At 37.5% G+C, this 12269-nt stretch overlaps 1 long non-coding RNA gene across 1 annotated transcript in view; it reads right to left on the reverse strand.

Annotated features, from left to right (window-relative positions):
• The window catches only part of LOC113631376 (uncharacterized), a 22310-nt gene that overhangs the window by 2858 nt on the left and 7183 nt on the right, over positions 1 to 12269 (reverse strand). The window lies entirely within an intron of this gene.

Below are 12269 nucleotides of genomic sequence, written 5' to 3' on the forward strand. Positions count from 1 at the left end.
AAAGAAAGAAAGAAAGAAAGAAAGAAAGAAAGAAAGAAAGAAAGAAATGAAGGAAGAAAGATAGAAAGAAGGAAAGAAAGAAAGGAGGAAGGATGGGAGGGAGGGAGGGAGGGATGGTGGGAGGAAGAAATGAAGGAAGGAAGGAGGGAAGATAGGAAAAAAAGAAAGAAAGAAAGAAAGAAAATAAAGTAAAATAAAATAATTAAATTAAAAAATAATTATTAAAAAAAATTAAAAAATAGGAAAACGGATGGATAAAACCTTAGGACCAATGGTGGAAGCAAAGCTATACAGGCAAAATCTCATACAGAAGCATACATGTACACTCTCACAAAAAGAAGAAAAGGAGAAAAACTCATATATCTTGCTCTCAAAGTCCACCTCCTCAATTTGGGAAGATTCATTGTCTATTCATGTATTCCACAGATGCAGGGTACATCAAATTGATTGTGAAGCTTTAATCACTGCTTCTGAGGCTGCTGGGAGAGATTTCCCTTTCTCTTCTTTGTTCTCACAGCTCCTAGGGTCTCAGCTTTGGATTTGACCCCACCTCTGTGTATAGGTTGCCGGAGGTAGTCTGTTTTTCCACTCAGACCGGATGGGGTTAAAGGAGCCGCTGATTCGGGGGCTCTGGCTCACTCAGGCCAGTGGGGAAGGAGGAACACGGAATGCAGGGCGACTCGGCAGTGGCAGAGGCTGGCGTGACGTTGCACCAGCCTGAGGTTCGCCGTGTGTTCTCTCGGGGAAGTTGTCCCTGGATCCCGGGAACCTGGCAGTGGCGGGCTGCACAGGCTCCCCAGAAGGGAGGTGTGTATTGTGACCTGTGCTTGCACACAGCCTTAGCATCTCCTGCCCGTCTCAGGGGTCTACGCTTTTATCCAGGGCTCGCGCCCATCTCTGGAGCTCCTTTAAGCAGAGCTCTTAATCCCCTCTCGTCATGCACCAGGAAGCAAAGAGGGAAGAAAAAGCCTCATGCCTCTTCAGCAGGTCCAGACTTTTCCCGGACTCCCTCCAGGCTAGCCGTGATGCACTGACCCCTTCAGGCTGTGTTCACGCCGCCAACCCGTGCTGCGTTGCGACCAAAGCCCGAACCTCAGCTCCCAGCCCCACCCCCCCCCGGCAGGTGAGCAGACAAGCCGCTCGGGCTGGTGAGTGCCGGTCGGCACCAATCCTCTGTGCGGGAATCTTCCTGCTTTGCCCTCTGCACCCCTGTTGCTGCGCTCTCTTCCGCGGCCCCGAAGCTCCCCACCCCCCGCCGCCACTCGCAGTCTCCGCCCACAAAGGGGCTTCCTAGTGTGTGGAAACCTTTCCTCCTTCACAGCTCCCTCCCACTGGTGCAGGTCCCATCCCTATTCTTTTGTCTCTGTTTATTTTTTTTTCTTTTGCCCTACCCAGGTACGTGGGGAGTTTCTTGCCTTTTGGGAGGTCTGAGGTCTTCTGTCAGTGTTCAGTAGGTGTTCTGTAGGAGTTGTTCCACGTGTAGATGTATTTCTGATGTATCTGTTGGGAGGAAGGTGATCTCCGTGTCTTACTCTGCCGCCATCTTCCCCTCGTCCCTCCAATGCATTCTTGCTGTATTTGTCTCACTTCTTACATCTAAGGCTTGAATTCTTGTTGCATTAATTTTTGTGAGTGGTGTAAGATAAAGGTCAGGACCCCACTCAAAAATTATTGAGAATTCTATAAATCTTTGCTTATATGTGTTACGTATTAATATTTCTATATTATAAAATAAAACAGACTTTAAAAATGTTTATTAGTATAATTAATAATAAACTCCATTATATGTTAACATAAATAATGTTTATGAAACAAAATAACTACAATTTTCAAAACAAAAATAGTTGGAGAGAAGAGTATTATTGTTTTACAGTTTTGCAGATTCATGTGGCTCTGGGAAGACACTTAAATTTTCATGTTGCTTCTGCTATGGTTAATTTTATGTGTCTATCTGACTGGGGTAAGGAATGCCTGGTAAAATATTATTTCTGGATGCATTGGTGAGGACGTTTCTAGGAAAGATTATCACTTGGATTGTTAGACTGAGTAAAGATCCACCCTCACCAAAGTGAGTCGGTATCATCCAATCCATTGGGAGCCTGAATAGAAGAAAAAGGCAGAGGATGGGTGATTTTTTTTCTTTTTGTTTGAGCTCCTGCCCTCAGACATCCAACTAAGGCTGAGAATTACACCATAAGCTGTCCTGGTTCTCAGGCTTTCAGAGTCAGACTGAATTGAACCAACAATGTTCCTGGTTCTCCACCTTCAGACAGCAGAAATTTTGAATGAGGTTTTATCAATTAATTGTTTTTTAAAATCCTACAATTATCATTTGTAAAACATTGGTTTATTGACCCAAGCTGAATTTCTAAATGTTGACACATTTTATTGTAAAATATCAAGATCAGATTCATTAATATTCCCACTGATTTCATCAGAAAAGTCTTAAAATATTGAAGAGCTGTCCAAATCCATGGGGTGCATACAGATTTTCCAAAATTCTAATTTTTGTTTGCAAATCTGATGGTGGCATTGTCATTTGTTTTCCTTGAAGTAACTAGCTTATTCATTATTTTTTGAGAAAATATATGCCAACTACCCAAGTCTGAATAACCATATTTTGTCAGTAAATTATTATTACTAATAAAAAACAGCCTTCTATGAACAAATTAGCTGATTTAGCCTGCCACTCAATTGCACAGGTGCTTTTCCTGGAGTTAACCATCTAATATCAGTATGGGACAGAGGTTCTTTATCATTTTCTCATACAGTATATTAAAGAAAAATATGTACTCAAGGGTAGAGATTTAATAAATTTCATAATTTCTATTGATTCATCAAAGAGATTCTTAAATAAAATTAGCATATTTTTACTCTAAGTGTGTAGTGGTCAAGAATAAAATAATCTCTAGTAGAATTTGTACCACCACATTGATTTATTCCAAGGAGCTAGTATTTTTATGTACCATAATTTCTGTACCATCAGTATAAATGTCAACAGTGAAAAAATGAGAATACTGTTTTAGTTTTGTTATAAAAATAAAATTGACATTATAAACTCTCTGAACAAGTTTTGGAGATCCCCTGGTCTAGACCAGTCTAGATTCACCAGTCGTAGACCAGCAATGCCACTACTTGGTCCAAAATCTTTTTTCCATGGCCAACAGCAGTGTCAGGAATCACAGTAATTTTTCCTTTTGTACTTTCAGAAAATATTTATTTATCTCATTCTCTTAAATCCAGGAATGCTACTTACAAAGGTCTCTTCTAACAAGAATTTCCTTAATGTTTCTTTTCTATTCCATATCTGTTAATCACTCTGAACTACCAAGAAAGTTTAGGATCAAGCACAGACTCATAACTTGACAAGCAGAAAATGATCATTATTACTTTCATTGTAACTCTTTGTTCTGTGAAGTCACTTTAGCCCTCAGCTATGAAATCACTGCCTCAAAACTCTTGATATAAGTTTTGGAAATAAGTAGAATATATACATAGAATATATTTTAAAAAGCATTGCTGTTTGTTTTCCCTTTCCTTTTTAAAAAAGATTATTTATGAAACATGTCACTCTGGTAGAAGGCAGAATTTACAAGAAAGGGAAAGAAAAAATTGCAGTGAAGAGTAGAACACATGCATACTTGATAGTAATACATTCCAAATATATATACAAAGATAAATAAAAATATTTTAGTTATAAAGATAAGGACAACTATATATGTGTGTGAAAGTGGTGCTTGTTTTAAAATGATGCTTAATACAAAAACAAAGCAAACAATAACAAAAACCCTTTCTCAATAATCTCAACATCTTGGGAAAACCACTTATTTTATCACCACCTAAACTAGCCCAATGATGGGATAGCTGTATAAGTTCCTCACTGTATTTGTATAGGCTGTGAACTTAATAGGTAATATAACAATGGCAGTATTCCTGAGAAAAGTAGGAACAAAATTAGACCAATTTGTCAGATAATTCAGGAGGCTGTGTGGAGTGTTTGACATAAATGACCAAATATGACTTAAGATGCTTTACTCACTGTATTTTCTTGCTTGGGGAACTATGGTTTGAAAAAGAAAAAATAATCAGGAAAACTATATCAGTCATCAACTTATTGGGAGGTTTGCCACTGCCTTGTCTCATACACTTTTGCATGTGGGAGTTTTGCTGTTGAACATGTGGTTTGATTTTATTTTTTATCAAATTTTGTTCATATTTTTTCTTTTCTCCCTTAAGACTCAAGGAGAGAGAGTTGTCATACACAGCCTGAAGAGAAAATAGGGTAGATATTGATTCAAAGATTCTTGGGTGTATGAGCAATAATAGTGAAATATTTTACATTTTCTATTAAAATGTAATTCTGCTATCACCTAAGAAGACAGTCAAAAAGGTGAAAAACTGAGCTAAAAAGGAAAAATAGTTGAACCATAATTTAGACAATTTAATTCACTTCTTGACAGTTACAACATCAGTCATCTCAATGTATCCAGACTCAACTCTCAGTTGCTTCTATTTTCCAATCTGTCTTAAACTAATCACATGCAATATAGTTTATAATAATAATAATAGTATAACCAAAATACTACCTTACATTTTCTTTGTGCTTTTTATACAAAAAATTTTCCATGTTCATTATCTATTTTAATCCATAGATGATTGATTCAATGAAGTAGGAAATGTAGGATTTACATATTACAAATGAGAACAATAAAGTGTATAGATTACATGATATGCTTAAATTCATGTGCTGAATCCCTAGTGAAGCCAAACAAGACAACATTTCTAGTTGAAGGTTCTTTTCTTTTACTTCTCTACTCTGCAGATTGACCTTTACATTTAACCCCAAATTAATTTGTTAAATAAATACAACACACACCACAAATCATTTTTTATTTGTAGTTTACATATAAAAATTGACTTCTTAGTGTCAGCTTTTATTGAAAGTTTCAATTCTCCTCTTTCTGTCTTCCTGTGCAAAATTGTAGTAAAAGTCCTGTTTGGTTAACTATATTTTTTCCTCCAAAGTAATAGCTGATTATTGAGTATTCTTATCCAAATACCAGGGGAAATATTGAAGATTAGGAAACTCTCTCTGCGTAAACATTCTTATTGTTAACTTAGATTCCTCAACAAGAATATATGTTTTAACACTCATGTTTTGTTTTGTTTTTTTTGGGTATGCGGGCCTCTCACTGTTGTGGCCTCTCCCATTGCGGAGCACAGGCTTTGGACACGCAGGCTCAGCAGCCATGGCCCATGGTCCCAGTTGCTCCACGGCGTGTGGACTCCTCCCGGACCGGGGCACGAGCCCGTGTCCCCTGCATTGGCAGGCAGATTCTCAGCCACTGCTCCACCAGGGAAGCCCAAACACTCATGATTTTTATTAATGATTCCTCAACAAGAATATGTGTTTTTGCACTCATTTTTTTTTTATTAATCTCCAGCTTCTCCTTAGAACTGTTTGAAGTGACTGTAATAACAAACCAATTAGGAGTATTATGAGTGATTCCTTTAAATGTGTATGTTGTAGGAGGGGCAGCCCTGTGTAAAACAAGATTTCATTTCTTGAGTTTAATTTTGCTCATAAAATAACCCTAATCAAATTTTCTGAGCTCTTTTCTCTATGCTGTCCAACATTAATTCTCCATTTGAGTTTAACTATTTTACTTCTTGTTTCACTGCACAAGATATAGACATTTTTAACCATCCCCCATAAACAGCCTATCTCCTTCTTCTCTGTTTAAAATATTACTCCATCATTTAAAACTAGCTCAGATCCCACCAACTCCATGGAGCTCATCCTGACTTCTCAAAATCCAGTCATCTTTCTTATCTGGGCTCATTTTTTCTTATTTAAGAAAGTGGTCTCAGCTAGAGAAATAACTCTGGGAAACTTAAGCAGACTGATGCTAAATAAAGTCATGAAACTGAATGAGATCACCTAGTAATTGAGTGTAGTTGTAACCAAGTGGGACACTATGGAGTCTTCCTGGAGCCAACCTTTCCCTGTATCCTCAGCTTTAGTTCTTCTCTGAAGTACCTAGATAATTGTATCTGATGCACATTTCCTGAATTGTTCTACAGATGCTAAAACCACCACCAAATAGAAAAAGTTAACTACTTGATGACCATGAGCATATAGCTCCCAGACCTACTGGCACCTAAGGATAGATAATGTTAACCCCTGTGACAACACTCTCTTACCTCACCATCAACCAGTAGGAGAATTGTGCATGAGCTGATTACATATCCTAGGACTCCTCCTCTCTCACCTTGCCTTTAAAAATGCTTTTCTGAAACCCAGCAGGGAATTCAGGTATTCTGAGCACTAACTGTCCTGGACACCTTTCTTGGCTGCTGCAAAAAATGCTGCACTTTCCTTCACCACAACTCTGTGTCAGTAGATTGGCTTTACTGCACATGGGCAAGCAGAATGAAGTTTGGTTCAGTAACACAGGAAAAAAGAAAATCTGAGGACTGGTAACACAAAAAGGAATTAAAGGAAAAAAATAAACCAAAAGAAAGAAAAGGAACAAAAGAAAAATGAAAAGAAGAAAGAGACAGAAGATCCAAAGTTAAAAAAAAAATCAAGCAAAACAATAAAGTATTTCAAGGAAGAGAGAGTGATCAGCTTTGCCAAATACTGCTGATAAATAATGAATAACTTTTACTCCCACACTCTTTTTACTATTGGATAGAAGGAGATAAGAATGGAGATTAACCAAAAGTTTTCTTGATTGTTTTTCACAGTTTTTCTAGGATAGCTTGGGAACTTCTGGAGAGCCTCCTCTCATATCCAAGTCCTTTTGTATTTTGATTAACACCCTATAATTAGTACCTCTACTCATACTATCATATACAGTTGGCTCCTGACCAACATTGGATTGAACTGTGTGGATCCACTTATAAGTGGATTTTTTTTTCAATAAATATATTGGAAATTTGCAACAATTTGAAAAAACTAGCAGATGAAGCAGGTAGCCTAGAAATATGGAAAAAATTAATAAGAAGTTAGGTATGTCATGAATGTATAAAAATATACATAGATACTAGTCCATTTTATTGTTTACTACCATAAAATATAGAGAAGTCTATTAGAAACAGTAGAAATTTAGCAAAACTTATGCACACAAACACCTACAAACCAAACATGGTACCATTCACCATCACAAGAAATATAAACAAATGTAAAGGTGCAGTATTAAATTATAACAGCATAAAGTTAACTGTAGTAATACTGTACTACTGTAGTAATTTTGTAGCCACCTCCTGTTGCTATTGCAGTGAGCTCAAGTGTTGTGAGTATCTGCTTAAAACACCATGTGACCCTCATCATCTCCATCTGAGCAGTTCATCTCTCCAGTAAATTGGATATAACAGTAAAAAAATGATTTCACACATTCTCATATAATTTTTATTGTTTTTAGTGTAATTCTGTAAACCTTGAGTAACACCATAGGATGAAGTGCACTAATGAACACTTCTCAGGAAGTGCTCCTGAGAAACAGAAAAGTCATGACATTATAAGAAAAAATTAAATTGCTTGATATGTACAGTATATTGAGATCTGCAGTGGTGGTTGCCCATTCATTCCAAGATAAATGAATCCAGCATAAGGACAATTATCAAAAAGGAACAGGAGGGCTTTCCTGGTGGCACAGTGGTTGAGAGTCTACCTGCCGATGCAGAGGACATGGGTTCATGCCCCAGTCTGGGAAGATCCCACATGCCGCGGAGCAGCTGGGCCTGTGAGCCATGGTCGCTGAGCCTGCATGTCCAGAGCCTGTGCTCCGCAATGGGAGAGGCCACAACAGTGAGAGCCCCACGTAACGCCCCACCTCTCTCCAAAAAAATAGGAAATTTAAGGAATCATTGCTACAGCTATGCCAACATGTGCAAAAACCTCACTTTTTGTGAAATACCTTTTTATCTTATCTTGAAATTTTAGCTTTTATGTGTATGCAGGATTGTTATAAGAAATGAATACCTATAAACTCCAATATGACTTGAAAAATGTGAAGTCATTATACGATAACACAAAGCAAAAGGAAGGTGAAGCATCTAAAGTCAGAGAACTTAATGCCAGCAAAAGATGTTTAATAATTTTAGAAAGAGGTTTGGCTTTAAAAATGTCAAGATAACAGGAGAAGCTCCTTCTGTCAATGAGGATGCAGTACGTGCATTCCCAGACATCACTATGAAAATCATTGAAGTGAAAGGATATCTACCTGGACAGGTTTTTAATGCAGATAAAAGTGTCCTATTCTGGAAAAATAATTCCACAAAAGACAATTATTAGTAAGGAAGTGAAGTGTGCAGCAGGATTTAAGGCAGGAAGGATTAGAATAACTCTACAGTTTTATGCAAATGCAGTCAGTTTTATGATCAGAACTGCCCTTATGTATAAAGCTGATGATGCCCGAGCCTTTAAGGGAAAATAAATATGACATATCTGTCTTGTGGTTGTACAACCAGAAGGCCTGGACAATGAGAATCTTTTTCTGGATTGGTTCCATCGATGCATTGTCCCTGAAGTCAAGAAGTAAATTGCCAGTAAGGGACTAACTTTTGTTTTTCTTCCAGTTGTATTTAGATATAATTGATATATAGTACTGTATAAATTTAAGGTTTTACAGAATAATGATTTGATTTACATACATCATAAAGTGATTATCACAAGTTTAGTGAGCATTTATCATCTCATATAGATAATAAACTTTTTAAAAAATAGAAAAAAATGTTTCCTTGTGATTAGGACTCTTAGGATGTGCTTTATTAATGACTTTCATATATGACATACCACAGTGTGAATTAAATTTATCAGGTTGTACATTACATACCTAGTACTTACTTGTCTTATAACTGGAAGTTTGTACCTTTTGACTGCCTTCATCTAATTCCCCCTTCCCCTCTGGTAGCCATAAATTTGATTTTATTTTTGATTAGTTTGTTTTTGAAATATAACTGACTTACAACACTATGTTGGTTCCTGTTACACAATATGGTGTATAGAAATGATATTTCTATACATTTCAAACTGATCATTAAGGTGTCTAGTTACAGTAACCGAAGATATTATATAGTTTTTAACAACATACCCCACATCATACATTTCATATCTGTGAACCATTTATCTTACAACTGGAAGTATGTACCTCTTAATCTCTCTCAACTATTTATTTTCTCCCTCCAACACTTTTTTCTCTGGATATCACCTGTTAGTACACTATATGTATGAATCAGTTTCTGTTTTGTTGAATATTTTTATTCATTTTGCTTTTTTTTAGATTCCACATATAAGTGAAATCATACAGTATTTGTCTTTCCCTAACTTATTTCACTTAGCCTAATACTCTCTAGGTTCATGTATATTGTCACAAATGGCAAAATTGCACTCTTTTCTATGACTGAGTAATATTCCATTATATATGTGTATATACCAAATCTTCTATATCCATTCTTCTATTGATGAGCACTTAGGTTGTTTCTGTGTCTTGGTTGTTATAAATAATGCTGTGATGAACATTGTGGTGTGTATATCTTTTTAAATTAGTATTTTTGTTTTATTTGGATAAATACCCAGGAAAGAATTTGCTGGATTATATGGTAGTTCTACTTTTAATTTTTTGAGGTATATTTATACTGTTTCCATAGTGACTGCCCCAATTTACATTCCCACCAACAGTGCCAGAAGGTTCTCTTTCTCCACATCATTGACAACACTTGTTATTTGTTGTCTTTTTGTTAATAGCCATTCTGACAGGTGTGAAGTGATATCTCACTGTGGTTTTGATTTCCATTTCCCTGATGATTAATGATGTTGGGCATCTTTTCATGTGCCAGTTGGCCATCTGTATACCTTGCATAGAAAAACAAAATGTCTGTTTGGATCCTCTGCCCATTTCTGATTAGTTTTTTTTTTTTTTTGATGTAGAGTTTTATGATTCTTTTCATATTTTGGATACAAACCCCTTATTTAATATGTCTTTTGTAAATACCTTCTCTCATTCAAAGGGTGGTCTTTTCACTTTGTTGATAGTTTCCTTCACTGTGCAAAACCTTTTTTGTGTGAATCAGTCCCATTAATCAGATGTAGTCCCATTTGATTATTTTTGCATTTATTTCCTTTGTCTGAAGAGACACATCAAAAAAAAAAAATATATATATATAAGACCAATGCTAGAAAGATTACTGCCTATGTTTTCTTCTAGAAGTTTTATGATTTCAGTATTACATTTAAGTCTTTAAGCCATTTTGAATTTATTTTTGTACATCATATGAAAAAATTATCCAGTTTGATTCTTTTGCATGGTTGCTGTTCAGTTTCCCAACAACATTTACTGAAGAGGCTGTCTTTCCCCATTGTATATTCTTACCTCCTTTTCACATATTAATTGACCATGTAAGTGTGGTATCATTTCTTTGCTTTCTATTTTGTTCCATTGATCTATGTGTCTGCTTTCATGCAAGTACCATATTATTTTGATGATTATAACTTTGTAGTATAGTTTAAAATCAGGAAGCATGATACCCTCAGCTTTGTTATTTCTTAAGATGGCTTTGACTATTCAGAGTTTTTTCTGTTTCCATATAAATTTTATTTGCTCTACTTCTGTGAAAAATACCCTTAGTATTTTGATGGGGATTGCATTAAATATGTAGATTGACCTGGGGAGTATGATAATTTAAAAAATATTGGAAGAGTTCAGGGAGATGGCGGAAGAGTAGGAGGTGGAGATCATCTTCCTCCCCACAGATACATCAGAAATACATCTACATGTGAAACTGCTCCTATAGAACAACCACTGAACGCTGGCAGAAGACCTCAGACCTCCCAAAAGGCAAGAAACTCCCCACGTACCTGGGTAGGGCAAAAGATAAAAGAAAAAACAGTGACAAAAGAATAGGGTTGGGACCTGCACCACTGGGAGGGTGCCGTGAAGGAGGAAAGGTTTCCACACACTAGGAAACCTCTTCATGGGTGGAGATAGCAGGTAGCAGAGGGGGAAAGCTTCAGAGCTGTGGAGGAGAGTGCAGCAACAGGGGAGCAGATGGCAAAGCAGAGAGATTCCCACACAGAGGATCAGTGCTGGATAGCACTCACCAGCCCGAGAGGTCTGCTCACCTGCTGGGGTGGGTAGGGGCTGGGAGCTGAGGCTCGGGCTTTGGTGGGATCCCAGGGAGAGGACTGGGGTTGGTGGTGTGAACACAGCCTGAAGGGGTTAATGGACCACGGCTAGCCAAGAGGAAGTCTGGGAAAAAGTCTGGAACTGCTAAAGAGGCAAGAGACTTTTTCTTCCCTCTTTGTTTCCTAGTGGGCGAGGAGAGGGGATTAAGAGCACTGCTTAAAGGAGCTCGAGAGATGGATGCGAGCCACGGATATCAGCGCAGAACACAAAGACAGGCATGAGACGCTAAGCCTGCTACTGCCACCACCAAGAAGCCTGTGTGCAAGCATAGGTCACTATCCAAAGCTCCCCTCCTGGGACCCTGTGCAGCCTGTCACTGCCAGGGTCCCATGATCCAGGGACAACTTCCCTAGGAGAACACATGACGTGCCTCACGCTGCTGCAACGTCATGCTGGCCTCTGCTGCCACAGGCTCACCCCACATCCATACCCCTCCTCTCCCTGGCCTGAGTGAGCCAGAACCCCCGAATCAGCTTCTCCTTTAACCCCGTCCTCTCTGAGGAAAGCACAGACAGCTTCAGGCGACCTAAACGCAGAGGCGGGGCCAAATACAAAGCTGAACCCAGGGAGCTATTCAAACAAAGAAGAGAAAGGAAATTTCTCCCAGCAGCCTCAGGAACAGCGGATTAAATATCCACAATCAATTTGATGTACCCTGCCTCTGTGGAATACATGAATAGAAAAGGAATCATCCCAAACTGAGGTGGTGGACTTTGGGAGCAAGATATATTATTTTTTGCCCTTTTCCTCTTTTTGTGAGTGTGTATATGTATGCTTCTGTGTGAGATTTTGTCTGTATAGCTATGCTTTCACCGTTCATCCTAGGCTTCTGTCAGTCCTCTTTTTTTAAAATCTTTTTCTTAGTAATAATTTTATATATTTTATGTTAATAATTTTATTTTATCTTACTTTATTTTATCCTCCTTCTTTCTTTCTTTCTTTCTTTCTTTCTTTCTTTCTATCTTTCTTTCTTTCTTTCTATCTTTCTTTCTTTCTTTCTTTCTATCTTTCTTTCTTTCTTTCTTTCTTTCTATCTTTCTTTCTTTCTTTCTTTCTTTCTTTCTTTCTTTCTTTCTTTCT

This window comes from Aethalodelphis obliquidens, unplaced genomic scaffold (genome assembly GCF_003676395.1).
Source record: "Aethalodelphis obliquidens isolate GAN/ISIS:26980383/991018 unplaced genomic scaffold, ASM367639v1 scaffold32, whole genome shotgun sequence".
NCBI classification, from domain to species: domain Eukaryota; kingdom Metazoa; phylum Chordata; class Mammalia; order Artiodactyla; family Delphinidae; genus Aethalodelphis; species Aethalodelphis obliquidens.